This window comes from Penaeus monodon, chromosome 7, assembly GCF_015228065.2.
Source record: "Penaeus monodon isolate SGIC_2016 chromosome 7, NSTDA_Pmon_1, whole genome shotgun sequence".
Taxonomy (NCBI): Eukaryota; Metazoa; Arthropoda; class Malacostraca; order Decapoda; family Penaeidae; genus Penaeus; species Penaeus monodon.
The window spans coordinates 20,014,819-20,019,818 of NC_051392.1; positions in this window are offsets into that span (position 1 = coordinate 20,014,819).

Genomic DNA, 5,000 nt, shown 5'->3' on the forward strand with positions numbered 1-5,000 from the left:
AGTGAACATTGTATCCACTAGAGTTTGTAGGAATAAATGCTTAAACCGAATCTACCTGTATTATCAAACAAACACACATATATGATAAGTGGATGAATAGATTGATTAATTAACTGTCTAATTGATTCATGTGTAGATAGATTGATAGATAGACAGATAAATACACATATAAAGATATTAATATAGATACTGATCAATGAATTAATCAACCCACTCATACATTCATTTAAATATCTATCTGTTTGTCTATCTATCCATCTGTCTCGCCATCAGTCAGTCTGTCTATTGATCTATTTAGTTATTCATATTTATTTTATCTATCTATCAGTCTTTATGCCTGTCTTCCTGTCTGTCTGTCTATTTATCTACTTAGTTATTCATATATATATATATATATATATATATATATATATATATATATATATATATATATATATATATATATATATATATATATATATATATATATATATATATATATATATGTATATATATATATATATATATATATATATATATATATATATATATATATATATATATATACATATATATATATATATATATATATATATATATATATATATAATATATATATATATGTCTGTCTATCAGTCCATGTAACTATCTGTCTGTCTGTCTATTTAGTTATCGTCTCTATATATCAATCTGTCAGTCTATATAACTATCTATCTATCTATCTACCTCTCTATATATCTGTCAGTGAATGTGTGTGTGTGTGTGTGTGTGTGTGTGTGTGTGTGTGTGTGTGTGTGTGTGTGTGTTGTGTATGTGTGTGTGTGTGTATGTGTGTGTGTGTTTGTGTGTGTGTGTGTGTGTGTGTGTTTGTGTGTGTGTGTGTGTGTGTGTGTGTGTGTGTGTGTGTGTGTGTGTGTGTGTGTGTGTGTGTGTGTGTGTGTGTGAGACACCTATATCGATCGGACCTTTTCAGAAATGTATTCAACGTTAACAAGAAATACTCTATGCAATATAGAGCGCATGGGATGAAGCCGTCAGCAGTTTGTCAAAGTACCCTTAGCGGGAGAGTGAGAAGAGTCTTCGTCACAAACACGCTATCGTCGCTGTGATCGAAGCGGCCTGATGAACGGCGCCAGTGAAGTGGGAGGGGGGGGGTATGAGGAAAGGAAAGGAGAGGGAGAGAATGGAAGCTGAAGGGAAGGTGTAGGCGGAGTGAGGGGAACTTTGTGGAGATGGCACCGATTTTAGAATCAGTGAGCGATTAAGAATGGAATAATTCTTGTTTATTTGTTTATATATATTTGGAATTTGTGAATAATTGATAGTAATGAGTATGACATATTTTCTGTGATCCAAGAACTAGTGGTAGAGCTGTTTATTACCAGGAACTGTTATAAACAATGATTCTGGAGTTTACTAGTATAAAAACATAGGCTGTTTTAACATATACATTCCCACTTCTCTCGTACACAGAAAAAAACACAAGGACACACACACACACACACACACACATACACACACACACACACACACACACACACACACACACACACACACACACACACACACACACACACAGAAATGGGAAAGCTCTCGTGCGCACTCTGCCATGGCTCCCCTCACAACCACTGAGTATGCGGACGGCGTCACGGAGATGACAACTATGCGACGGAAATTGGCCTCCCATCATACACTGACCCTCCTGAGTGGTCCTCATTCTCAGTAATGGATTCGAATGGACGTGTGAATATCTGCGTTTTTATCACTGTCAGGGATTGGCTGAGGAACGGATGCGAGAGCCGCAGATACTCCAAAGGGAAAGGGACTTTTTGGCTTCGCTCGTCGTTGTGGCGTCGATGTCAGTGTTTATGATAACCATTTATTATAGTACCTAAGAATATTGATTATTAAGGATAATAGTAGAATGGAGATAGCGACGAAACCATTATAATACGAAATTAGGATATTACATCTACAAGTTAAATTGGAACGCCGCCAAGAGACAACAATGATCACGATTTTTTTTAATAGAAACTCGTATGACCTCAGGCGTCCGTTGCAAGTAGCTCCTCAAGGAATAACCAAGCAAAAGTTCAGAGCCCTAAGGACTGTGTAGAGTATTAACAGAGATGATGGTGCTTATTATGATTTTTATTGTTGTTGAGGATCTTGTTATTTTTTATTAGCAGCACTGATAATATTAATGTTTTTCATTAATATCATTATATTTATAACCATTGATGCACACACATTCCTGTGGTAGACCGACAGACAGACAGAGAGAAAGAGAGAGAGAGAAAGAGAGAGAGAGAGAGAGAGAGAGAGAGAGAGAGAGAGAGAGAGAGAGAGAATGATGGATGCTTGACTCTGTCTCTGTGCAGTGAGTCAGCACTTGAATTATGAGAGTCATGAATCAGGCTACCGTGGCTTTCCTTCTATCATATTTTATTATATTGTATCGTTCCTCCATTTCATATCCTGTTCGTAGTTTATCTCTTTCTTGAAGCTATACTATTATCTTTAGTAACAAAATATTATGAAATCCTTTTGAATCGCAGGTAAATGCACAAGTAAGGCGATTTAATGATTCGTGGAATGATTCATTACTGTATAACAGAAGGTAATCTTGAGCCGCATCTTGAATATTTACCTCATCTTGTTTGTATTCAGTTTCCATTTACAGAAATATGGTTTAGATGTACATGGAACATGGGGGCGTAATTTGACCGTAAATGCGATGCTAACTGAATACAGTCTGAGTATCTGAATGTGTGGGCGACCCAGACCTTGTTGATAAGAGGCTTGTGTACTTTAAAGACTCTCGGCATCGTTCACATGAAGCTTATCTGAATGTCGAAAGAGACAAAGTCAGGCCAAAAGGTAGCCCAAGATCTACACACAAATGGAGTCGTTTTCCGCCTTTTTTTTTACAGCGATGTATATCCTATAGAAAAATACTTGCAAACTCTGAAACAGTGGGCTACTATAGTGGACATGACTTTGCAGTATATTAACACGTACATACACAGGCACGCATGCGCGCACGTACACAAGCATGCACATTGTAAGTGTCTGTATGTATCAATTTCCTCTGCCTTTTAATTTCCTTTACATATGTTTTGTACTGTTTTTCTCAACCTCGAGGCTATCCCACCGCCCTGTATCCTATCAAACTCGCCAATCCTTTCCCTCTAACCCCTTCCCGCCGATATCCGCAAAACCCTCCACTTTTCGTCCTGAGAAATGATATATGAATACCTGACTCCGGCCAGCAAGAGGTTTTTCTCTCTAAGGAATACAAACACGGTAACTTTCGCTTCTGCTTTTCCTCAAAAGTTTCAAAAGCTCTTGAAATGTTATTTTTTAGCTCTCCTTTGCGCTCATCGCTTGACAATTTTGAGAACACAAAGATCAAACATTTCCCGGACGTAAAGTGTGTCGAGATGATCATTCTCCTGATGATATCGTTGCAAAGTCAAACAAATTTCTCCTGAGCGGCTGAGTGTGCTGAGACCAGACAGCCCGAGTTATTGATTTATTCGGATCCTTTGGACGGTTCATTGCCAGGCAAGGGCAGTAAACACTACGTCTTCCTTTTGGCGAATGTACTAAAAAATATTCGCCGCATGACGTCACATGTTACCCACGTCACAATTTACCCCTTAATTAACATTACGATTTTTTCAGTAACGTCATAAGTAGTATCCCGACCTCGAATGCTTCATTTGACTCACTTTATTCTACAAGAAAGTCTATGATACAAGGTTCTCTGGATCCCTTTTTTCATTGGGAATCCTTGTCTCCAGAATTCGTGTTTTAACGTCTGCAAGCTTTAATGTATACTTAAATAACTGTGATATTCGAAATGCCCTTTGCATTGAGTGTGGTTATTGATTTATTCTAAAGGAACCTTTTTTCGGGGTATTAACTTTAAACTTTAGTCATTGTATTTCAAATTATTTTAAGAATGTTTAAGAATGTTTATTTATTATTCTAATATATTAATGTCGCACAAGGAATCGTTGTGGTATACACCTTGCGACGCACATGGGTCAAATATCGGGGGGGGGGGGGGGCCCGCTTGATTGTAGTTTCTTATTTAAGGAGTTATAACTAGTACTGTTAATTCACACAATAAGGATGTCTTAATTTTTTATGTTATATTTACTTCCAAATCAGTCCGCAGACGTATAACAGACTAAGTGCCGAGTTGATAATATCAGGTGTTTGCAGCCTGCAACTTCAAATAATAGAGGGATTGCTCAGACTCCACCTTCACAAATCTTGTTGACGGCAGGACAAGATTCTCTATATATATATATATATATATATATATATATATATATATATATATATATATATATATATATATATATATATTTATATATATATATATATATATTTTTTTTTTTTTTTTTTTTTTTTTTTACATTACTTCTTACTTTTATAACTTCACATATCAGTCTGACTAGTTTTTTTTATGCTGTTATTGTTTAAGGAAACTGAGGTATGTTGTTGAAATTACAGATTTTCCCGTTTATGCATTTAAACATTGGCCGTAATGTCAATTTTAACATAGCCACCCATACAAATTAACCAAATAAATGCTCGTGTGAAGGAATGTTATCAAGCGGGTGTGGGCAAGTGAGCGTGTGTATAATCACTAAGGAACGTGTACTTCACCATCATTTTTTCAGACGGACTGAAAAAGGTCTGGCCAGCAAAGATGTGATCTGCATATTCATGAGCTTCCTCCGCCTACCTTGCGTCTAAGTTCAGTTTGGTGAGCGAGTTAGTTTATATATTGATAAAGAGGATCCATTGGTGTTTACATAATCCCGTAAGACATTGTAATCCCCACGAAGCTTTCATGCGGATTAAGAAATTACTTACAGAACAGGGAATGAGAGCGACTTTATAACAATTGCGGAATGTGAATATGATATTCTATTTTTATGAGATCTCAGTGGGAGAGCAAGTAATTTTGGGAAAAAATGTATCAGTGTATCGAAATGTGTTGA